At 46.0% G+C, this 26,347-nt stretch overlaps 1 protein-coding gene across 1 annotated transcript in view; it reads right to left on the reverse strand.

The window, feature by feature from the left end:
• The window catches only part of LOC126236384 (mitochondrial glycine transporter A-like), a 117,334-nt gene extending 112,961 nt beyond the window's left edge, over positions 1 to 4,373 (reverse strand). The window contains exon 1 of the mRNA XM_049945671.1: positions 4,280 to 4,373. The gene's annotated coding sequence lies outside the window, so the exon portion shown is untranslated. The remainder of the gene's footprint in view (positions 1 to 4,279) is intronic.
• Positions 4,374 to 26,347: the final 21,974 nt, after the last annotated feature.

The raw sequence follows: 26,347 nt of genomic DNA on the forward strand, positions 1-26,347 counted from the left end.
CGATATATGAATCAAATGTAATTTTGCTTCCATAAGTAGCAAAACAATGCCAACAATTCGACCAAGGCCGCACAGACGAAGGTGATGCTGCCGGCAAGGAAGGCCACTGACGTCGACCGCAGGCGGCAGTGTCCAGGCTCTCGAACTGATTTATAGTCATCGCACATTTCCCGACGATGAGGACGTTCACAAAGTGGTTCTCGAATGGTTTCGTGACCAAGGAGGCGATTTGAATCGTCGAGAAATTGAATGATTAGTAGAACGTTCCGATCACCCTCATGTATCTGTGTCACTTTCAAATGTAGAGCGGCATTCAATAAAAAAAAAATGGCTCTGAGCACTATGGGACTCAACTGCTGTGGTCATAAGTCCCCTAGAACTTAGAACTACTTAAACCTAACTAACCTAAGGACAGCACACAACACCCAGCCATCACGAGGCAGAGAAAATCCCTGACCCCGCCGGGAATCGAACCCGGGAACCCGGGCATGGGAAGCGAGAACGCTACCGCACGACCACGAGATGCGGGCATTCAATAAAAGTTACTTGGCCTGTCATAATGGCAATGTAACCTACTTTTTCAAGTCCCCTCATCGTAGAACAGTTGTAAAAAGAACGCAATTGACATTTGTGTGCGGGTTTCCTTACTGCAAATTAGGTGCGACTTCGTGAAGGAAATATCAGTCTAAAACAGTCTGGAGGTAGTGGCCCCACACAAAAAAAGAAACAGTATTGATTTCATGTGTCTTAAACGTTGGGGCGGTATTTTACATAGGCACTTTGACGACAATAATTGGGTTCTTATAAAACGATCACAGAATTCTGTGATCGAAACTGACAGACGATTTATTCAGGTAGCAGTTAATCTCGGTGACGATTGCGATCTTTAAATATTTACAAACTGTGGGGCACGACCCACATAAAATTTGGTACTATGCGAGTTCTTTGGACTAAATGGATGAAAAAAATTAGATGCGTGACAAAAAATTGAAGCACGCAGAAGGGAAGGAGAGAACGAAATGAAACATCATGGGTTGAGAGGTTATGTGGTGTTGTTGCAGTGATTACAAAATCCAGTGAAGTTGACGAAGAACTTGGCAGCTCGAGCCCACTTACTAATATGACGCCGGCCGCTGTGGCCGAGCGTTTCTAGGCGCTTCAGTCCGGAACCACGCTGCTGCTACGGTCGCAGGCTCGAATCCTGCCTCGGGCATGGATGTGCGTGATGTTCTTAGGTTAGTTAGGTTTAAGTAGTTCTAAGTCAATGGACTGATGACCTCACATGTTCAGTCCCTTGGTGCTTAGAGCCATTTGAACCATTTTGAACCAATATGACGTTGCGCCTACTCTGGCCTGAGTATATGCACTGATTCGGTTGACAAGGCTGTCATAAACCCGTTGTGTCCTCTCCTGAGACAAGTTGGTAGTTGGCACACAAGTGTTGTAACGGGTCCTTGACATCCTGGACAGACTCGTCGTAGGAGCTGATCCCAGACATGTTCTATCGGGGACCGATTTTTGGATCTTGCTGGACGCAGGAGTACCTCATCATCAAGTAGACGGTTCATAGAGTCTTGCGTCCTGTGTGGACAAGTGTTGTCCTGTTGAAAAATGTTACCCACAATGCTGTCGCATGAGAGGTGGCACATTAAGATGCAAACTGTCACTACCAGTGATTATCTAGATTCATACAAGATGTATCCCTTCACAACTACGTTCCAAAACATTGGAACCTTTGTACCACTCCCCAGATCGCCACCATAGTCACCGATGATGGTCATGCCGATAGTGTAGAGCTAAGATTCATCAACAATTCATACTTACTGGTCATGGCACCACCCGAAACGCAGTCGTTTGTGTTGTGGTGCTGACGGCGGCCTGTGAATCGGGCGGTAATTTCCTAGTCTTATTGCTGCTAGTCCTCGATCAATGGTGTGGGGTACATGGAATGTTGGAAGGAGTCAGTTACATTTTCTCGGATGGCAGGCCCAGATGTGTAGAGGTTACAATGTGCTTGGTGCACAATATGGCAATCCTCTCTTGTAGTCAGACATGGTCGACTGGAATCTTGATGACGAATGTACCTTTCCTCATGGTCCAATGCAGTCCAACATTGCCCAACAGTCACATCCGAATACCCTGCAAATCTGGATATTTCACGATTTGACCAGCTGAACGAATAAAAACCTAGAATGAGGCCCCATTCAAAGGCTGTCAGGTGACGATAACGCTGTCTCACGCGAGTACTCGACATCTCCGTGTTCTTCACTGTGATCACTGACGCTTTTCGATCCCTTTGTATACCCTACCATGTCTGGTAACAACACTCAACACAAGCATCACACACATTGGTGGTCGTTCTATCTGTTACAGAGAATAGTAGCTCCAATTATTAACGGACCCACCCAAGTTACAGTGGCACCTGATCATGTCTTTAATGTGCTTCACTTTTTTGTAAGCTTGTGTACATGAGATTAGACGTGGACTGCAGAACATTTGGCATTTTGTGACTTCCAAGAGCTCCAAAGTCCAATGAGGTTCATGACTAGATAACGTTATGAGCCCAGTGAAGGATTATGGTGGATTTAAATGAGTGTTTGAAAGACGTACGAGAACCGAGTTTTAGTAGTGGAATCCACTCGCCGAAAAATAAGTCTTCCTATAAATTGCGTTGTCACAAAAGAGAAGTAGTCGACATAAACACATTGTAAGAAAATAAAGTTGCACCACTAAGGAATAAAGCAAGTGGGACGGAAATCGGTAGATGTAATGTACATGTACAGACAAACAAAGGATTACAATTTCAGAAAATTTGGATGATTTAGTCAAAAGAACGAGTTTCACAAATTGAGCAAGTCAATAACGCGTTGGTCCACTTCTGGCCCTTATGCAAGCACTTATTCCTACTGAGGGATATCGTGCCAAATTCTTCCAACTGGAGCTTTATGTCGTCAAAATCCCGAGCTCTTTAGAGAGCGCTGCGCATAATGCGACAAACGTTCACAGTTGAGGAAAGATCTGGCGACCTTGCTGGTCAAGGTATGGACTGGGAAGCACGAAGACAAGCAGTTTCTAATCTAGCAGTGTGTGGGCGGGCATTATCTAGCTGAAATGTAAGCACAGTATGGATAAAGGGAAACAAAGTGGGTTGTAGTATATAGTGGACGTACTGCTGCGCTGTAAGGGTGCCATGGCTGACAATCAAAGAGGGCCAGCCATGAAAAGATATGACACCCCAGACCATCACTCCTGGTTGTCAGTCCGTATGGCGGGCGACAGTCAGGTTCGTATTCCAGCGCTATCTGGGCCTGCTCCAGACACGTCTTCGGCCTAAACTCTCATTGACTGTAGTAGAATTATCTTCAGTGATGAGTCTGGCATAGGAAGCGAGGATGACCAGCAAAGACGTCTCTGGAGACTCACAGGATACCGGTGAGATACCAAGGACCAGCCAGGAGTGATGGACTGTGATGCTATATCATTTCATAGCAGGACCCATTTGCTTCTCATCTATGGCAGCCTTACGGTACAGTGGTACGTCGGCGATATTCTGGACCCCGTCATGTTTCACTTTACAGCAAGCCATCCAGGGCTTACATTTCCGCTAGGTTGGTTCAAATGGCTCTGAGCACTATGGGACTTAACATCTGAGGTCATGAGTCCCCTAGAACTTAGAACTACTTAAACCTAACTAACCTAAGGACATCACACAGATCCATGCCCGAGGCAGGATTCGAACCTGCGACCGTAGCGGTCGTGTGGTTCCAGACTGAATTTCCGCTAGGTAATGCCTGCTCACAACACGGCAAGAGTTTCTAGTACTTGTATTTGTGCTTGTTAAACCCTACCCTGGCCAGCAAGGTCGCCGAATCTCTTCCCAATTGAGAACATTTGGAGTATTATGGACACGGGATTTTGGCGATCTAACATGCCAGATGGACAGACTTCGGCACAGTATCCCTCAGCAGGACGCCAACGACTCTGTCCATCAGTCACAAGCTGAATCATTGATTGCGTAAGGGCCAGAGGCGGACCAATGGGTAATTGACTTGTTCAATTTGTGAAGCACTTTCTCTTGGATAAATCGTCGAATTTTTCTGAAATTGTAATCATTTGTTTGTCTGTATACGTACATAAGATCTACCTATTTCTGTCCCATTTGGACAATTGTTTCGTGGAGCGACGTTTTTATGTCTTAGAGAGTAATATTGGCTGAGAACTACGCTGGAAACGTTTGTCCATTCCCTGGTAGCAGGAAGAGGCGAGGAGCTGTACTCACCTTCTTACACGGTGACCTGCGACCCTCCCCCTGGTGATGGCAGTGTGTCGTAGAAAGCCCTAAAGCGCCCAGTTGGGCCGTCGACTGGTTGGTTTGGACGGTGTTAGAAGAGAGAGACAGAGAGAGAGAGGCGTGAGGCCTGAGTGGCGTGGAGCCGGCAGGCGGCCCGGCAACAGCCGCACGTGAGCCGAGATGAGGGCCGGCCGGGTCACGCTATCTGCTCTGCTGGGGGGCCTCAGGAACGCCACGCCGCGGCCGCTGTTACCGGGAGGAGCGGAGAGGGGGGCAGCGGGACTGGGGCGGGGCAGGGCAGGGCTGACGCAAGGCCCGCCACCAGCCCACGGCGGGCGCGGCCCACTTCTGGCACCGGGCCATCGCCGCCTGACCCCGCGGTGGTGCGCTGCTCTGACGACCGTATCCACTGTGTTTGCGTATGCCGGCGGGCATTGTGCAAATCAGTTTTGCAGAGTAAGAAAGATCTCCACGGGGTATCAGCCTATGAAAGATGTTGACACTCACTGTCACAAGTCAGGGCAGGGATGCCCGTTATTTCACAGGGCTCCCTCCAGTTGACGTGGACAGCGGCTCAATGTTGCAACGACACCAGATGTACTGAGTCGCGCCATTTCGCTAGCTCTGAATACCGTCTCATTACTACGCTATCTGACCACAAGGATTCGGACACGTCAGTGGAATGCGGATCTGACCACTAGATGTCGCGATTGGCGGGAGGCACCAATATACAAGGAAGTGGAGAATACCGCGTTGTCAGTAGAGAAACGGTATGGGTTACTCAGGAGACTTCTAACGAGGGGTAGTCATTGGATGTTACATTATACTGAGTGCACTATCCGAAAATTACCTCGAGCAATTAAACAGAGAACCGACTCGTGGAGATAACATCTTGGACCTACTGATAACAAACAGACCCCAACTTTTCGACTCTGTGACCGCAGAACAGGGAATCAGTGATCATAAGGCCGTTGCAGCATCCCTGAATATGGAGGTAAATAGGAATATAAAAAAAGGGAGGAAGGTTTATCTGTTTAGCAAGAGTAATAGGAAGCAGATTTCAGACTATCTAACACATCAAAACGAAAATTTCTGTTCCGACACTGAGAATGTTGAGTGTTTATGAAAAAAGTTCAAGGCAATCGTAAATGCGTTTTAGACAGGTAAGTGCCGAGTAAAACTGTGAGGGACGGGAAAAACCCACCGTGGTTCAACAACAAAGTTAGGAAACTACTGCGAAAGCAAAGGGAGCTTCACTGCAAATTTAAACGCAGCCAAAACCTCTCAGACAAACAGAAGATAAACGATGTCAGAGTTAGCTTAAGGACGGCTATGCGTGAAGCGTTCAGTGAATTCGAAAGTAAAATTCTATGTACCGACTTGACAGAAAATCCTAGGAAGTTCTGGTCTTACGTTAAATTAGTAAGTGGATCGAAACAGCATATCCAGACACTCTGGGGTGATAATGGCATTGAAACAGAGGATGACACGCGTAAAGCTGAAATACTAAACAGCTTTTTCCATAGCTGTTTCACAGAGGAAGACCGCATTGCAGTTCCTTCTCTAAGTCCTCGCGCGAACGGAAAAATGGCTGACATCGAAATAAGTGTCTAAGGAATAGAAAAGCAACTGAAATCACTCAACAGAGGAAAGTCCACTGGACCTGACGGGATACCAATTTGATTCTACACAGAGTACACAAAAAAACTTGCCCCCCTTCTAACAGCCGTGTACCGCAAGTCTCTAGAGGAACGGAAGGTTCCAAATGATTGCAAAAGAGCACAGGTAGTCCCAGTCTTCAAGAAGGGTCGTCGAGCAGATGCGCAAAACTATAGACCTATATCTCTGACGTCGATCTGTTGTAGAATTTTAGAACATGTTTTTTGCTCACGTATCATGTCATTTCCGGAAACCCAGAATCTACTCTGTAGGAATCAACATGGATTCCGGAAACAGCGATCGTGTGAGAGCCAACTCGTTTTATTTTTTCATTAGACCCAGAAAATATTAGATACAGGCTCCTAGGTAGGTGCCATTTTCCTTGACTTCCGGAAGGCGTTCGATACAGTTCCGATAAACAAAGTAAGAGCCTACAGAATATCAGACTAGCTGTATGGCTGGATTGAAGAGTTTTTAGCAAACAGAACACATCATGTTGTTCTCAATGGAGAGACGTCTACAGACGTTAGAGTAACCTCTGGCGTGCCACAGGGGAGTGTTATGGGACCATTGCTCTTCACGGTATATATAAATGACCTGGTAGATAGTGTCGGAAGTTCCATGCGGCTTTTCGCGGATGATGCTGTAGTATGCAGAGAAGTTGCAGCATCAGAAAATTGCAGCGAAATGGAGGAAGATCTGCAGCGGATAGGCACTTGGTGCAGGGAGTGGCAACTGACCCTTAGACAAATGTAGTGTATTGCGAATACATAGAAAGAAGGATACTTTATTGTATGATTTTATGATAGCAGATCAAACACTAGTAGCAGTTACTTCTGTAAAATATCTAGGAGTATACGTACGGAACGATTTGAAGTGGAATGATCATATAAAATTAATTGTTGGTAGGCGAGTGCCAGGTTGAGATTCATTGGGAGAGTCCTTGGAAAATGTAGTCCATCAACAAAGGAGGTGGCTTACAAAATACTCGTTCGACCTATACTTGAGTATTGCTCACCAGCGTGGGATCCGTACCAGGTCGGGTTAACATAGGAGATAGAGAAGGTCCAAAGAAGAGAGGCGCGTTTCGTCACAGGGTAATTTGGTAACCGTGATAGCGTTACGGAGATGTTTAGCAAACTCAAGTGGCAGAATCTGCAAGAGAGGCACTCTGCATCGCGCTGTAGCTTGTTGTCCAGGTTTCGAGAGGGTGCGTTTCTGGATGAGGTATCGAATATATTGCTTCCCCCTACTTATACCTTCCGAGGAGATCACTAATGTAAAATTAGAGAGATTCGAGTGCGCACAGAGGCTTTCAGACAGTCATTCTTCCCGCGACCCGTACGCGACTGGAACAGGAAAGGGAGGTAATGATAGTGGCACGTAAAGTGCCCTACGCCACACACCGTTGGGCGGCTTGCGGAGTATAAATGTAGATGTAGATGTAGACCTGAATAACAAGTCCATCAGGTACATTTTAACCAAGTCTACTGCTGATCATGTGATTCTGAAGTAAAAACGTAAAGGAACAACAACTGTGCTAAACAAAGAACAAGCAATCTTCATATAATTAATGAAGAACAGGGACCGTAGAGCTCTATGGCGGGGGGAAGGGGGGTGGTGTCAGTGTTGAGCTACAAAGTGCTGCTAGCAGTCCAGCTATCATAATGACTGTTGGTAGGGATTTAAAAGGAATGGGGTATAATGGTCGAGCAGCTCCAGATAAAGCCGCACATTTCTACAGTCAATGCTAAGCGACTCTCTAAGTGGAGTAAAGAGCGTTGTCACTAATCGGTGAGTGACTGGAAAGGAGTTGTTTGGAGCGGTGAATCACCCTATGTCCTGGACAATCTAGTGGAAGGGTTTGGGTTAGCCGAATGTCTGGAGTACGTCACCTGCCAGCATGTGTAATGCAAACACTGAAGTACATAGGTGGTACTGTTACAGCGTGGGACTGTTTCTCGTGTTTTGGACGTGGTGCCCTAATTGTCCCAAGGAAACGCTAAGCGTGAAAGCACGTGAGACATTGTACTGCATTGTACACAGTGTACAGTTCGGAGGCGGCCACTGTTCGTATCAGCACGACAACAGACCATGTCATAAAGCAGCAACTATGAGGCATTAGTTTGTGGACAATTAAATTCCTGAAATGGACTGTCCTGCCCAATGTCCCGACCTGAACCCAATAGAATAGCTTTGGGAAGAGTTAGAATGTGAAATTCGCTCCAGACCCCAGCATCCAACGTCGGTACCCTCTCTGGTTTCGGCTCTTACGGGACAATAGGCTGCCTTCTCCCCTCCCACTCAAGACATTCAGATATCTCACTGAAAGTGGCGCCAACGGAGCTCAAGTCTTAAAGGCGAAGGGTGGACACACTCGTTAGTAACGTCCACTAATAGGTGCCCAGATACTTTTGATGAGATAGTGTATGATGACGTTGCAGATGTACAGCTACGGCTATGTCGCATAATTCATTATGTAAATTGCTCGAAAACCATTTTGCATCACTCACACGATTTCCATTGTTTTACGTCTCTCTGTATTGTTTTGACCACAGGAAAAAAGTATTTAAAACGATCCATGTACGAGTAATCTCCACTGAAAGAGTAGTTAAGTACGCACTCCGTGTTTCCAATTGTCATCTGAAAAATGAAACTTCCGTACGTGTTTTAAATGGTTCAAATGGCTCTGAGCACTATGGGACTTAACATCTGAGGTCATCAGTCCCCTAGAACTTAGAAGTACTTAAACCTAACTAACCTAAGGACATCACACACATCCATGCCCGAGGCAGGATTCCAACCTGCGACCGTAGCAGTCGCGCGGTTCCGGACTGCGCGCCTAGAACCGCTAGACCACCGCGGCCGGCGTACGTACGTGTTTTAGTTTGTCAGCATAACTAGAAGGTTCATGTCAAGTTTAGACCTGCTCACATTTTGAAAGCTTGGTGGCTTGGTGATCTTCGTTTCTCTCCTTTTTTTTTTTTTTTTTTTAACCAAGTATCCCAACAGTCTGAAAGTGGGGAAGAGGGAATCACAGTTGAGACAGGTGTCCACAAGCGTGGAGATAGAATCCTCATACACTTCTAAAAGTGATTTCCTATGATTCCGCCAAACATCGCGTTCAGCCAATTGAAGTACTACGTAGCTTACCGCTGTGAGGCAGCAGTATGGCTTTAGCAATCTACATCGTATTCTGCAAGCCACGTGACGGTGTGTGGCAGAGGGTACTTATGATACCATTAACTGATGCCCCCTTCCCTGTTGCATTCGCGTTTGGTGCGTCGGAGGAAAAATTGTCTGTATTAGCTCTAATTTCTCGGATTTTCTCGTCGTGATCACTTCGCTAGATGCCGGTGGAAGTGTGACTCTTCCCGGAAATCGCTCTCTCGAAATGCCAATAGCAAACCTCTCCTGATGCGTAACGCCGCTTTTATACGGTCTGACACTGAAGTTTGTTGAGGATCTCCGTAACGCTCTCGCACCGGCTAAACGCTCCCGTGATGAAACGCGCCGCTATGTCTATCACTCCTACATGATAAGAATCCCAGATTCATGCACATTACTCAAGAATCGGTCCTTCGTGGGTGATTTATATTTTCTTATTATTCTTCCTATGAGTAACAGTCTGGCATCAGACTTTCTTATTATTTGTTTTGTTTGGTCATTCCACTTACGGTCGTTGTGGATAGTTACTCCTAGGTATTTTACAGTAGTAGTGTTTCCAGCAATTTGTGATCCACAGTGTAGTTGTGCAGTTGTGGATTCTTTTCCAGTGTATGCCAAATATGTTAAATTTATTTAAGTTGAGGGTCAACTGCCAAAGACTAGACCATTCATCAGTCCTCTTCCGGTTATTCTGCAGACTGATACTGTCTTCTGGCACCGCTACTTTCTTATCGACAATCGCATCATCTGCAAACAGAATTAAAGAGCTTGCGACGCTTTCTACTACATCATTTATATGCACTGCTAACAGTAACGGTCCTGTCACCCTTCTTTGGATTGTTCCGAAAATTACCTTTACATCTGTCGATTTTGTTCCCTTAAGAGCGAGTTGCTGAGTTCTATCTGCAAGGAAGCCTTGAATCCACTTGCAAATCTTGCCCGATACTAGTAAACCTCGTATTGTTTTTCACTAAACGACAGTGCGAGAGAGCGTCAAATGCTTTCCTGAAGTCAAGGAACACGGCATCAACATAAGCGCCGTTGTCTGCAGCGCTGTGGATATTATGCAAGAATAGAGCGAACAGAGTTTCGCAAAATGTTTCTTTGCGAAATCCGTGTTGATTTTTATAGAGGAGATTTTCGTTTTACAAAAACGCCATAATTCTTGACTATAAAACATGTACCATAATTCTACAACAGATTGATAGGCCTATAATTATGTGCATCTCTTCTACGACCCTTCGTGAAAACAGGAGTGACCTGCGCTATTATTTCAGTTGCTGGGTGCCCTTCGTTGCTCCAGTGATCTACAGTAAAGTGCTGCTAGAAGGCGAACAAGTTCTTTCGCATAATCTTTCTAGAATCTTATAGGTATCTCATCTGGTCCTGATACCCCTCCACTACTAAGCGACTGCCTATTCGAAGATCGGTTATCTCAATATCTGCCATTTCGACGTTCGTTCAATGATTGAAATGAGGAATCGTGTTACGATCTTTCGCGATCAAAGCAATTGCTGTACAGCTTGGAAAAATATGACAGTTTTTAGATTATAGAGTCTTGTCGCCCTCTCTCCCTCCCCCCCCCCCCCCTTTCCCCAGTCGATAAATTTCGGCGTGCGAATGCCCATGCTAATTACGTACTTTTGTTTGTGGGGCGTTTTCCAGTTTCAGCATTCGCCTGATGACCATGGCAAACCTCCCGAAAACTTTGATCGGAATGTAGGGTTGAAACTACTTCAACTTGTTTCTGAGACAAAGTTGTCCATTGTCCCACACAAAAATTAAAATTTTGTTCACGTATATGTGCATATAAGTGTGCGATTTGTTCTCATTTCTGCGTATATGCGATGTATGTGCGCATGTGCGCGTTTCAGTTGATAACTGGAAGGAATGTCAGCGCCAGAAGTTAATTGGTATACTGACGTACGCCGCAGCGTCGTCTTGGGACATTCAGCAGCTGTTGTGAGACACAGAACATTACATGTCTGCTCGTAGTGATCGTTCATAGTCAAAAATACCATCTGATGAGCGGTGCCTCGAAATTGTGGGTAGCCGGTATCTGGAGGAGAAAGCAACAGAAACGCGCGTTCCTTTCTGGAGGCAACTGTAAGGGGGGTGTCGAACCAGGCAGTGTGCAACCATTTGCACGCATTTACTTTGGCCTCCAGCTGACCGTCACGAACAAAAGTATAAAGCCGCCAGTTGCGCGAAGAAAGCGGGCGAAGAATCACCTGGCGTGGAACCCGGATCAATTGCGTTGGGTTCTCTTCACAGATGAGTGTATCGTTTGAGTGACGCCTGAAGATTATCATAGAAGGACTGTGGTGGTGGCAAGATATCAGCGCACGTCGCAGGTATACAGCCCCACAAGTCCAACAGAGATATATCTCTCAGTCGCGGTTTGGGCTGGTATCATCAACTGGTGTTAGACGCTTGTCATCGTTGTCGAGGGTCACTTTAAGTCTGTGCAGTATCGCGTCAGGATTCTTCAAGCAATTAGCCAGCCCTATGGTAAATTCTTTGGCAGTGAGAGAACGATAACGCACATCTCGCCCACCTCGTGATTACTTTCATCTAGGAGGAAGGGACAAATCGACTAATTGCTTACATGAACATCATTGAGCATGTCTGAGACCATCTGAAACGTGCAGTGCAGCCTCTTGAGACAATGGATTCACCTCAGGATGGCCGCCGCCAAAGAATGGGACACACTTGAGTTGCCTCAATCACCTTGTGGACAGCATGTCGACGAAGATCCAAGCTTGTTACAAATTGCGGGATGGAACATCACGATTTTGAAAGTATTGACGTTTCCCCAGCAGATAATTACGATTTGACAATTGTGCAAAGATATACATTACCTGTGTTTTGATTTTATATCACAGTGAATTGTTTTTTTGTTTCCAGCGGCTTATTCCTTCATTTACTGGTACTTTTGAAACTAAGGTCACACACATCCACAGGGGCTGCACACCTGTTGTTGAGCAATTTAGATGCTGAAAGCAACTAATGTGCTCTGTATATACACAGCCCAGACGACTAATATAGCGCTTTGCCAGTGTTGTAGAATAGGACGTTCATCGGCCTTCATCCCAAGGCGTGAGGGTCTCAGTAATTTTCAAGTGACGATGTTTCTGAACTTTCAGCATGCCGCTTTAGTGAAAGTGTATCGTATATGGTGGAACAGCAACACTCCTAAAACCATAATCGAAACTAGAGGGTTCCTTGCAACGATACAGCACTGATATCCGAGATTCAGGTCAACCGCAGTGGTTCATGAAGGCTAACGTACTGAAATGAAACGCTCCAAAGTCCAGATAAACCAAGGGGTAAGCAGACTCAAGTTTATCGCAATGATTCAACAGCGTACTCAATATTCCAAAACAAACGGATAGTCTTCATGCATGGCAACGGTTGTGCATTGACAGACAAGTCTAGAATGTGTTCAACGACATTAAGTTTGCATTAAAAATGTGGAAGAAATCCACTGGATACATACTTTTCCGACTAATTGGCCAATGGAAGGCAGTCGAGTTCGGTTGCCTAGTCCCACGACAGGCAAAGGCGCTGGTAACCGTACACCACACACGACATACTCGTCCGAATGTTGCCGCCAGTCGGATGGTTCCCAATGAAATAGGGTTGGTCAGACGTAGCTCATTAAGCGAGCGCCTTTTAAAGCTTGTCCGTGAATATATGTCTCATATACACTGTAGACCCAAGGAAACTGGTACACCAGCCTAATATTATGTAGGCCCCACGAGCACGCAGAAGTGCCGCAATACGACGTGGCATGGACTCGTCTAATGTCTGAAGTAGTGCTAGAGGGGACTGACACTATGAATCATGCAGTGCTGTCCGTAAATCAGTAAGAGTACGAGGAGGTGGAGATCTCTTCTGAACAGCACGTTGCAAGGTATCCCAGATATGCTCCATAATGTTCATGTCTGGGAAGTCTGGTGGCCAGCGGAAGTGTTTAAACTCAGGAGAGTGTTCCTGGACCCACCCTGTCGCGATTTTGGACGTGTGGGGTGTCGCATTGTCCTGTTGGAATTGCCCAAGTCCGTCGGAAAGCACAATGGACATGAATGGATGCAGAGATCGGACAGTGCTTACGTGCGTGTCACCTGTCAGGGTCTTATCTAGACTCCAACTGCATACACCGCCTACCATTACAGAGTCTCCACCAGCTTGAACAGTTTCCTGCTGACATGCAGGGTCCATGGATTCATGAGGTTATCTCCATACTCGTACACGTCCATCCACTTGATACAATTTGAAACGGGACGCGTTCGACCAAGCAACATGTTTCCAGTCGTCAACAGTCCAATGTCGGTGTTGACGGGCCCAGGCGATGTGTAAAGCTTTGTTTCATCAAGGGTAAAGTAGTGGGTCTTCGGCTCCGAAAGCCCATATCGATGATGTTTCGTTGAACGGTTAGCATGCTGACACTTGTTGATGGCCCATCATTGAAATCTGCAGCAATCTGTGGAGTGGTTTCACTTCTGCCACGATGAACGATTATCTTCAGTCGTCGTTGGTCACATTCTTGCAGAAACATTTTCCGGCCGTAGCGATATTTTACCAGGGATATTCACGCTACACTCGTGATATGGCCATACGGGACAGTCCCCACTTCATAGCTACTTCAGAGATGCTGTGTCCCATCGTTCGTGCGCCGACTATAGCACCTGTTCAAGCTCACTTAAATCTTGATAACTGCAATTGCAGCAGCAGTAACTGGGGCAGATACTTGTTATCTTATATAAGTATCGCCGACCGCAGTGGCGTAAGTAGTAGGATAAAGCTGTTTGTAGGATACTTTTGATATCAAATTGATATGCAAACAAATTAAATTGATCAGTTAATCAGCCCCACCCCCGTCCATGCCCGCCCACCCCGGACCCTGGATGACATTCCTCAGCCTGCATGTCTGCCCCCTCACCCGCAGCAGCCCGCCGGTCGGCGATGGGGAACAATTGTATTTGATATCAACGCATCGATAATCAAGAATCTACTTAAAAAAACACACACACATTTGCGACCATAATAAATGTCCTCTTTCCACGAAAATCGGTAGAGTCCATTTTCTTTTAGTTGTATGAGCTAAATCAGTATGGATTTTACGTTCGACTTCAGTCGCATCTCATTATTTTGTGACGTCCAGCTAAGTGTACCGCCACCGATCACAAATGATCAGTAATGTGTAAAATCAAGAAAAAAACTTCGACTATTTTGAAGCGAAAACTACCGATCACTGCAGAATGTCCTCATCATTTCGAAGCCGTCAGCAGAGTAAAGAAAAAGCGAAAATTTAAACTCCAAAGACAAAGAAAAAATGTATATTAAGCAATTTCTTTCAGTTTGTTGAACAAATTACACGACCTGAGAGCGTCTCTTGCGATCAGTGTCTGTAAATAAACTGTCATGCACGTGAAATAACATTAGGCAATACAGTCTTTCATGCCACTGGCTCACATATCGGAAGACTCACCATCATTTTACACTTGACTACAACAAGCTATAATTCAAGAAAACATAGCTGTTTTGTTCACTGTGACAGGTCCCTTTTTACTAATGCGATGCTATATCATACTAGCGTTTAGGAAACAAATCCGGAGAGCCTGTCTCGCCCTGTTTAGGTGGGAGATTGAAATTTCGTTAAGAGCTATCGCCACACCGAAAAAATAGAAGCGGTTGTCAAGAATCATTCTCTTGTGCCCTAGCCATCTCTTCCACCCACAAGGCGGCACGCCATTGATATCAATTTGATAGGCTAATTAATTAAATTGATCATGAGAGTCACTTTGCATGGAGATTAATTTTTTTTCAGCAGTCGGATTACACTCGCCAAGTAGGACAACTGGGAATCCATGGAGGGAACACAATGTTCTCTTCGAGGAACACTATTGAGAAATGACATCTGAAGCTGACCACAGAGGGATTCTTCAGCCCACAACATACATTTCGTGTAAGGACCGCGCTATTAAAAACATGATCATTAAGCCTATGTTACCATCACCGTACATAAAAAGTGGTCTTGAGTCTACAGAGGCATACATTGGTTACTGGTAGTGTTACGATTTCAGGCAGAAACGCTGTTCACAATTTGGAATCAAGTCAATCCATTGAACCACATATTTGCGTTGGATCCAGCAGAGACGTCTTTTAATGATTACGGCCACTAATGAATCATATTCGCACCACTCTTGTATTTCGAAAAGAGTCACCTTTTTTTCGAACCTATCTACTAAGGATCCTATACATGAAGAACTCCAGCGCTGTTTTTAGACACTCTCTCTGCATCTTGTAACTGCTCCTAAGTCTCTGCCCTGCCGTCGCTGCAACTTAGTCGATGTGATCGTCCCAATTTAAGTCTAACCTGTTCGGAAGTTGTAGAGGGCTATATCTAAGACCTTCTGCAGCCCGTGGGGAAACAGGACGAGCTGAGTCAATGCGACAGGAGCGCCTTTTGACCACTCAGTGGAAATGGGAACATGGTGTCATAGCTCCGCCAACCGTGTACAGTGGGTAAGGCCAGCTCCAAACGAAGCTTTCCTTGCAACACGAGGTAGTAGAAGAGATTTTACGAGCAGTTACGGTGGTGTTTCTTGTTGGGAAAATTAGAAAGACAACACATCATACATGGCATGGAGGGAGGACAAAGATTTTGCTACAGCACTGCAACACATCTCCAAACTACATACAGATAGTCCGAGGGAGATCTGTGTCTCTCAGGGTGCATTCATGTCTATCACCAAAACATATGTGGCGATCCTATTAAATGCATAGGTATTGGTTCATTGGAGCAGATGGTTTGTGATCGAAGTCGCTTCCACAGACCGGTGTAAAGTTTCATCACCTACACAGTAGGATGACCATATCCAACAAACTACCAATCACATCAGAGGGTTCCTTCATAAGCTGTTTAACAGATTGTTTTTTTTTTCGGTTGTAACACACTCAATCAGTGTACACTGCCATACACTTTGTTTCTTCTACCATGACTTAGAGATCCGTGTCAGCTGCTGCTAACCCGACGTAAACACATTTCGATCTTCTGGCTCTCACAGAAAATGAACATCGCATGGCATAAACTATACAGCTACCACAACACAGGCTGGTAGAAATAAAACACAGAGGCGATGTTTTTCATTGACAAAAATGTGGAAGACATCGCAACATATGGAAACTGGAAGAGGATGCGGGATAGTAGAGTGCTTCCAGGTGAAGAACTGTACAGGTGGCCGGTGATCGACGTCGCTTGTACAGATCGGTGTAAAGTTTTATCGTCTGTACTGTAAGAGAACCTTCTTCCACAGGTTATCAGTCACAGGAGAGTGTCCCTGTTTCGTTGTTTGATACACCGCATTTTCTGCTGTAACATGCGTAGTACACGGTCATACATTTTGTTTTTTTTTTTGTTTTTCTAAAAATGGCTCTGAGCACTATAGGACTTAACATTTGAGGTCATCAGTCCCCTAGAACTTAGAACTACTTAAACCTAACTAACCTAAGGACATCACACACATCCATGCCCGAGGCAGGATTCGAACCTGCGACCGTAGCGGTCACGCGGTTCCAGACTGAAGCGCCTAGAACCGCACGGCCACACCGGCCGGCTTTTGTTTTTCTGCCACGACTTCGACGTCTGTGTCAGATTCTAAACTGACGTTAGCACATTTGGTCCACTGACTCCACCAGAAAACTAGACATAGCGCGGTGTAAATTATGCTGGTGTTACTGATCCCACAACACGTCCACACACTGGGTGATTGAAATTAAAGACAGTCACAATATAAGGAAACTGGAAGATTTTTGAGGCATTGTGGAGCCGATCAGTGGAAGTGACTTCGATCATGAACCAACTGCTCCAATGAACCAATACCTGTATATTTATAGGATCGCCATATACACTCCTGGAAATTGAAATAAGAACACCGTGAATTCATTGTCCCAGGAAGGGGAAACTTTATTGACACATTCCTGGGGTCAGATACATCACATGATCACACTGACAGAACCACAGGCACATAGATACAGGCAACAGAGCATGCACAATGTCGGCACTAGTACAGTGTATATCCACCTTTCGCAGCAATGCAGGCTGCTATTCTCCCATGGAGACGATCGTAGAGATGCTGGATGTAGTCCTGTGGAACGGCTTGCCATGCCATTACCACCTGGCGCCTCAGTTGGACCAGCGTTCGTGCTGGACGTGCAGACCGCGTGAGACGACGCTTCATCCAGTCCCAAACATGCTCAATGGGGGACAGATCCGGAGATCTTGCTGGCCAGGGTAGTTGACTTACACCTTCTAGAGCACGTTGGGTGGCACGGGATACATGCGGACGTGCATTGTCCTGTTGGAACAGCAAGTTCCCTTGCCGGTCTAGGAATGGTAGAACGATGGGTTCGATGACGGTTTGGATGTACCGTGCACTATTCAGTGTCCCCTCGACGATCACCAGTGGTGTACGGCCAGTGTAGGAGATCGCTCCCCACACCATGATGCCGGGTGTTGGCCCTGTGTGCCTCGGTCGTATGCAGTCCTGATTGTGGTGCTCACCTGCACGGCGCCAAACACGCATACGACCATCATTGGCACCAAGGCAGAAGCGACTCTCATCGCTGAAGACGACACGTCTCCATTCGTCCCTCCATTCACGCCTGTCGCGACACCACTGGAGGCGGGCTGCACGATGTTGGGGCGTGAGCGGAAGACGGCCTAACGGTGTGCGGGACCGTAGCCCAGCTTCATGGAGACGGTTGCGAATGGTCCTCGCCGATACCCCAGGAGCAACAGTGTCCCTAATTTGCTGGGAAGTGGCGGTGCGGTCCCCTACGGCACTGCGTAGGATCCTACGGTCTTGGCGTGCATCCGTGCGTCGCTGCGGTCCGGTCCCAGGTCGACGGGCACGTGCACCTTCCGCCGACCACTGGCGACAACATCGATGTACTGTGGAGACCTCACGCCCCACGTGTTGAGCAATTCGGCGGTATGTCCACCCGGCCTCCCGCATGCCCACTATACGCCCTCGCTCAAAGTCCGTCAACTGCACATACGGTTCATGTCCACGCTGTCGCGGCATGCTACCAGTGTTAAAGACTGCGATGGAGCTCCGTATGCCACGGCAAACTGGCTGACACTGACGGCGGCGGTGCACAAATGCTGCGCAGCTAGCGCCATTCGATGGCCAACACCGCGGGTCCTGGTGTGTCCGCTGTGCCGTGCGTGTGATCATTGCTTGTACAGCCCTCTCGCAGTGTCCGGAGCAAGTATGGTGGGTCTGACACACCGGTGTCAATGTGTTCTTTTTTCCATTTCCAGGAGTGTATGTTTGGATGACAGACATGAATGCACCCTGTAGACACAGGTCTCCTTCAGACTACCTGTATATAGTTTGGAGATGTGTCATAGTGCTGTAGCAAAATCTCTGTCCTTCCTCCATGCCATGTATGATCTGTAGTCTTTCTAATTTTCCCAATTAGAAACACCACCGTAACCGCTCTTACTATCTCTTCTACTACCTCGTGTTGCAGGGGAAAGCTTCGTTTGGCGATGGCCTTACCCACTGCACACGGTTGGCGGAGCTATGACACCATGTTCCCATTTCCACTGAGTGGTCAAAACGCCCTGCTGTCACATTAACTCAATTCGTCCTGTTTCTCCACAGGATGCTGAAGGTGTCTTAGATATAGCGCTCTCCAACTACCGTACAGGTCAGACTTAAATTGGGACGATCACATAGACTAAGTTGCAGCGACGCAGGGCAGAGACTTGGGAGCAGTTACAAGATGCAGAGGGACTTTCTAAAAAACAGCGCTGGAGTTCTTCATGTATGGGATCCTTAGTAGATAGGTTCGAAAAAAAAGGTGACTCATTTCGAGAAACAAGAGTGGCATGTATATGGTTCATTCGTGGCTGTAATCATTAAAAGACACCTCTACAGCATCCAACGCAAATAACTGATTCAATGGATAGACTTGATTCCAAATTGCAGACAGCATTTCGGATAGCATTTCTGCCTGAAAGCGTAACACTACCAGCGACCCTTGTGTGCCTCTGTAGACTCAAGACCTCTCTTTATGTAGGATGATGGTAACATAGGCTTAATGATCATGTTTTTAATAGCGCGGTCCCTACACGAAATGTATGTTGTGGGCTGTAGAATCCCTCTGTGGTCAGCTTCAGATGTCATTTCTCAATAGTGTTCCTCGAAAGGAACATTGTGTTCCCTCCATGTGTTCCCAGTTGTCCTACTTGGCGAGTGTAATCCGACTGTTGAAAAAAAATTAATCTCCATGCAAAGTGACTCTCATGATCAATTTAATTAATTAGCCTATCAAATTGATATCAATGACGTGCCTCCGGGCGGGTGGAAGAGTTGGCTAGAGCACCACGGAATGATTCTTGCCAAACGTTTCCTTTTTTTGTTTGTTTGTGGCGATATCTTTTAACCAAATTACAATCTCCCACATACACAAGGTGAGACAGGCTCTCACTACTTGTTTCATAAGCACTAGTATGATATAGCATTGCGTTGGTAAAAGGGTACCTGTCACAGTGAACAAAACAGCTACGTTTTCTTGAATTATATGTTGTTGTTGTCGAATATAAAATGATTGTGTGACTTCCGACATGTGAACCAGTGGCATGAAATATTGTATTCCCTAATGTTATTTCACGTACGTGAGAGTTTATTTACAGACACTGATCGCCAGAGACGCTCTCAGGTCGTGTAATTTGTTCAACAAGCTGAAAGAAATTGCTTAATATACATATTTTTTTATCTTTGGAGTTCAAATTTTCGCTTTTTCTTTACTCTGCTGACGGCTTCGAAATGATGAGGACATTCTGCGGTGATCGGTAGTTGTATCAAAATAGTCGAAGTTTTTTTTCCTGATTTTAGGCAGGGTGGGCATGCCTCTGCTGATAATTTGTGATCGGTGGCGGTACACTTCGCTGGACGTCACAAAATAATGAGATGTGAGTGCAGTAGAACGTAAAAACTATAATGATTTAGCTCATAAAACTAGAAGAAAATGGACTTTACCTATTTTCGTGGGAAGAAGACATTTATTATGGTCGCAAATGTGTTTTTTTTAATAGATGCTTGATTATCGATGCGTAGACATCAAATATAATTGTTCTCCATCGCCGAACGGCGGGCTGCCTCGGGTGAGGGGGAGGGGGGTCGTGTCTGCTATGGTGGTCGCCAGACACAGCCACTCTCCGTCCAGGGGCGGGGTGTGGAGGCTCAATCGCTATATTTTAGACTAACAAGTTGCACTTGAGGCGGCTGTCCTTTTATCTCCTATTGTTTAGTTGACTATACATGCTACCGTGTTGGCGTAGGAGCATCGCCTTAAGGCGGCGGCCAGATGGCGGAAAGCCGAGTGCTGATCTGGACTGGTAGGATTATGCCTGTAAATCTCCCTTTTGTGCTAAGGGACACCACATCAAAGGCATGCCGCACATCGCGAGTGCCACGGAGGGCCTGGTGGGGTCTGCAGCCGTATGCGGGTCGGCAGAAAAACAGCGAAGGGCGGGCAGCGGGGTCGCGTCTACTGTGAGTGGTCGCCGCACATAGCCGCTCGTTGCCTAGGGGACAGTGCGTGGTTGCTCTATCGCTATAATTTAGAAGACAAGTTGCTCTTTATTGTGTTGGCGTAGGAGCGTCACCCGAATTTGTGGCCAGATGGTGGAAAGCTGAGTGCGGCCAGTGACCGAAGAGGATGGCAGCAAATGGTGGGCAACGAGAGAAACTACGAGATGCTCGGCAGAGCAGCTGGCTATTTCAAGAAGCCTGTGTCCTCTCCAAAGGTGGAAGGAGGGAGGGAAAAGTAGAGGGAGGGAGGAAGAGGGCCTCGATTTTCGGCAGTTTGTGGACGCCTATTGAGGATAATGCATGTTCTTTTAAGATGATGATTTTCTCCAGTGCATGTGTTGCATTATGACCGGTTCATTACGAGTGTTGGTTTTTTCATGACTATTTCGAAGTGTAATTAGAACTGTGACGCATTTTTTCCGTCAGTTGTGGTATCGTGCATTGGCATCAGTTACCCGGGCTGCAGGGTGATCTTTGAGCATGCATCTGTAGTGAACTCTGACGTTAAACAGCGATAGATACTGTGTGCTTACAGGTAATGAACTTTTTAAACTCCTCTCTGTCCAACACCAGCATCTCGTCAGTTGAACATTGTTCCTGCCAAAAAGAATGTAGATAGTACCTTACACCCCTGCCTTTTCCCCGCAGGATAACACCAGTTGTATGGTATCGTCAGTTTTTGAGCGGTATTTAGCTTTTATACCGTACTTGTGTAGCGCTATGCATATTGTAGTGTAATTAGGCCTGATCTTTGTGATTAATTTCATAATTAGGATCGAGCTTTGCATCAGTTTCTCGACCAAAGTAAATAAAGTACACTAACCTGACCTTCCTCTCCAGCATCTGGACAGTTTCCATGTGTTGGGGTTGCACTTGGGCTTTCCATCCAGTAGAATCAGGGTTCGTGTCCCGGAAAGGGCACAGCCATTTTTTATTTCCCTTTATCCAAGTGCCTCTGGTGGTTTAATTGTGTTAGAGGGGTGGAATTGGGCATTCTGAACAGGAGGACCGGTGTTAAAGTCCCGGAATGGGTACTGCCAGTTTTATTTTCCCATCAATTCCCAGGTGGGTGGTGGGTCGAGATGTCAGCACTGCCTTGGGACTAAGAAATTCCCGCCAAAATTCGAAATTCCCACCAAAATTCGAAATTCCCGCCAATAGGGTAGGTTGGGGTGAGGGGGAGGGGTGGGTAGGGGTGGGGAGTAGGACGCTCAGGCACACGTGCAGGCTGAGAAAAATACAAGATGTCATGTGCGGGCAGGGGTGGGTGGGGGCAGGGGTGATTAATTGATCAATGTAATTAATTTGCATATCAATTTGATATCGTAAGTGTCCCACAAACGGCTTTATAGTACTACTGGCGTATTCTACCGTTTACATATCTCTGTAATGGAATATGCATGCGTATACCAGTTTGTTTGGGGCTTCTGTCTAATTACCTATTATGGGAGTTAAGATGCATAAATACATATTATGACCCATTTCTTGGAATAGAAAAGGACAAGTTAAAATTGCTTGTCAGTAATGCTTGTGCAAAATCAGACAGTACCCATCAGTCTTTCGTGAACCTCTTATCTTTCACTAAAAATTGTTGCTAATCACAGAAAGCTTGCAGTTAGACGTAAATTGCAACAAGTTCTTGCTGATGAAGAGCACAATTTATCTGTCGTCGAGAAGTGAATGGCCTGTCGTTTTGCCAATGGGAACAGTCAGTTTCGTCAAGAACATCTTCTCTTCGCTATAGCGGTAGTAACCAAACAAGCAAATTTCATTGACAACTGTCTGGAAACACAACAGTGGACAGCTCTTTTCCTGGTAGGATCTGACAATAAAGGCAAATTTCGAATTTTCGTTATTTGCGGCATTGCAATGAGCGATTTGTTCAAGATTAGGCGTGAGTTGCGTCAACACCAGTTCAGATATGATGGAATTATCAACGGGAAGGCGCTATTTTCGAACGTTGACTTACTTATGTGAGGTAATTAGAGCCCTCATTATCTGTTTTTTGGAGTACAGCCGCCCGATCACTCGTATTGCAGAAGAAACTGGAGTTTCCCAGGTGATTGCAAAAAGAAGATGCGAAGTGGGCGAAGAAGGTTTCTGTACTCGAGAAAAAGCAGGAATACCTAATGAAACTAACTGGAACAAAATCGAGACATCTGAGATGCTCGTTTTGAGAATACACACGTGTCACCTACAACAGTGGGCAGAAACCTTGAGAGCAGTTACTGTTCGCCGACATCAGCAAGCTGCTGCTTTCCATCAAGGCAAGACTGCAAAAAAACCAGGCGTTACATCGCGTCATTGAGAAATACGCATAGCTTAGAGAAGATAAACTTCTTTGTCAGGATCGCTAACAATAACCTTTATTCTCGATAACCGGTTTCGGTAATCAGTGGTTACCGTTCTTCAGATCGCGACAGACAGGTTATTGCATATTTCTTATAACAGCATTAAAACTCTTTTTTCTCATGCTATTTTAAGAAATAGGCAATAACCGAAATCGTCTTCTGTACTCTGTTATCATACGTAGCTCGCATCTAAACTAAAAAAAGTACACATAGCGTCTATTTCTAGTACCTTCATGAAGGTAAATATTTCTGAAATTTAGTAGTATCATCCAAATAAAAAGTTATTTTTAATATGTATACTAGCTGTTTATTCTTTTCTTCTAATAGTCCATCTCCTCCTTTCCCCTCTCTCGGTCCACGTCCTTCTTCACCCCCTCCACGTCCATCTCCTCCATCTCTGTCCATCTCCACCTCGACCCGTCTCTGTCAATCTGCTCCTCCACACACCCCCGCCCCCCTGCCCATCTACACCTCCTTCCTCTAATTCTATCTCCTCCTTCCCCCTCACTTTGTCCATCTCCTCCTCCCCCCTCCCACTCTGTCCATTTCCTTCTCCGGCCCTAGGCGATTCAGTCTGGAACCGCACGACCGCTATGGTCGCAGGTTCGAATCCTGCCTCGAGCATGGATGTGTGTGATGTCCTTAGGTTATTAAGTAGTTATCTGTTCTAGAGGAATGATGACCTCAGATGTTAAGTCCCATAGTGCTCAGAGCCATTTGAACCTTCTCCGCCCTCTCTCTGTCACTTTCCTCCTTCTGCATATCCTCATTCATCCCCTCCTCTTTCCTTTCTCTGGAAACATGGTCCTCCCTCCTCTCTCTGTCCATGGCCTCCTCTTCCTATGCTCTGCACATTTCCTCCTCTCCCCCTTCATCTGTCCAATTCCCCCTCCATCTCTCTGTCAAACCCCTCCTCCTCCACACCTGTGCCCATCTCCACACCATCTGTCCATCTACTCCTCCCAACTTCTCTCTCTCCATGTTATCACGGGCACCCCAATAGGAGGCTGATGGTTCTTACCCCCACAGTATTTCTGCCCAGATTGTAGCTAATGGTTGAAATCGTGCCAGGAATGTAAGATGAGGTTTTTACTACCCCCTGCCTTTGCCCATGTACACACATTTCAAATATGTTACACATATATTTAATGTGTAAGATGGCAAGAACTACGCCCGTAACATGAAGTCATTAAAGATCGCCTAACTCACGTTGAGCGAACAGTAGGGCTGAACAAAAATGACTGACAAGGCACAATGCATCTTGTAGAGGGCATAGTATGGACATATTGGAATAATTAATATGGGGTAATGGTTTTAAAGTAATTCACATGACATGACAGCTTTGTGGAAACACGTCGATTTACTGGAGGCTAGTTTATCCCAGGGAAGTATTCAGAGTTGACCGTGGCCGGCTGGGGAGCGGCGAAGGGAAGTGACAATAGGCACTGGGGTGGCTCAAGCTCTGAGAAAGCGGTAACAGGGCGCGGCCACCAACTGCCTTAAGATGAGTGACAGTGAGTGGGTGGTTGACCCCATGCTGGTGTACCGGAAAGCAGACGGAGAACTTGTACGCCTGTTTATAAATGCCCGTCTTCCTGTTTTCAGTGAAACATGCGAGAATCCGCGCAAAGCTACAGTGGAGCGGTCAACAGAGGCCAAAATATGCGTGTTCGTGAGTATGGCAACTTCACGCTGAATTCACGGTCCGCATAGTCTGAAGTAAATCAGGTGAAGACCGACAGAATGAAATACGCCGGCCTCTGATGGGAATGTAGGACCGAGGAATTTGAAGTACTCTCCTGGGAGTCAGAATTCCGGAAAAAATTGTGTTTTGTGCAGACGCTAATCTTGATGGGTGGCCTGGGAGCAGCTAAATAGCAGAAGTTGAGAGGAAGGGAAATTTTGTGGGAATTTGTTCACTTCCCAGAGAAGGCATTGGTCGGCGCTGGGAAGCGACACACAATTAACGCGACTTGCGCTGCAATTGGAATAAGTGATTTTGCTGGAGGGGAAACCGAGGCGAAGAGTGGACTGGGAGAAGTCTCTGTAGAGGTCTTCCATTCCCAGCTTGCCTAGAGTGCAGACGTGGCGTTCTTTACTCAGCTTGCCTGAGAAAGTGTGAGCATCTCTGCAGTTTAGGACTTAGCAAATGGAACGATTGAGCTTGGAGATAGAAAGTTTTGGTTCAGCTATGTACTGAGCAAGATAGCTAGGAGTGAATAGACGGTGCAGCCTTGTAGCACCACGAGGCCGGCCGATGTCCTCAAAACGACGCCGCCCCGCCACGCTGAATTCGGTGATACCGCGCCCGCTCCAGCTTGAATTAGGCCACTGATTAATTTGTTGAATCACATCGGCAAAGTTTCATGGGCCGTGTATTGGGGAATTCTTCTCGCACTTCGCATTACGCCTGGGTCAGTTGATAGGAATTAATTTTGATTTATCGCGCTTTACTCCATGTAAACGCAATTTATTACCACTGCCTGATAGTTGAGCCATGTAATGTGATGATTGAAGGTCGAGAGTTAAAATAAATTTGTGCTAATCGACTGCATCTGTTTTCAATCAAGTAGTTGAAATCCCAAGTCACTTTTTTAATTAATTTTATGTTCAACATTTGCATCTGGTGTTCAATAGCTGAATATAACATCAATGTGCAACCCTTTTTAAGTAAAAGTGATCAATTCTGAATCAATTGATGTCAACACTGCCACCGCAGTTCAATCAGGAGTCACAGGGCCTTATTACTTTCTTTGTGTTATCCGATATTGCGGCAGTTTTGCACTCTCTGTTGATCTGTTAGTCAATTAGCTGGGGTGAACACACGCCATAACCAGACAAGTTACGGGTGGGGTGTTACATATGTATTTCACGCGCATTTGTACACATATTTCACTTCTACCTCTTGCGAATTTCGCCCTGCGGTTTCATTTTCACGCAGCTCAATGTTTAAAACGCTTCTCCAGAAATATGTGCTGTACAGTGATATAACATTTTTAGGTACATCAAGTGATATATGTGGCTACTGTCTGCGGAATGTGTTGTGAATAGAGCTAGTAGTAAAGAAGTAATAAATTAAAACATCACACATGACTCAGCAGCATCTCAGTGTTTATGACGATATATTTCTTGAAGTGTGTGTGGTACAACGATATCTTTTTGTAGGTACGTTCAGCACCTACGGAAAGTGTTGCGATTACAGTTAGTAGCAACGAAGTAATACATGTAAACGTCTTCCACGATGTGGCAGTTTTTACGGCACCTCA

The sequence above is a fragment of the Schistocerca nitens genome, chromosome 2, assembly GCF_023898315.1.
Source record: "Schistocerca nitens isolate TAMUIC-IGC-003100 chromosome 2, iqSchNite1.1, whole genome shotgun sequence".
NCBI classification, from domain to species: Eukaryota; Metazoa; Arthropoda; class Insecta; order Orthoptera; family Acrididae; genus Schistocerca; species Schistocerca nitens.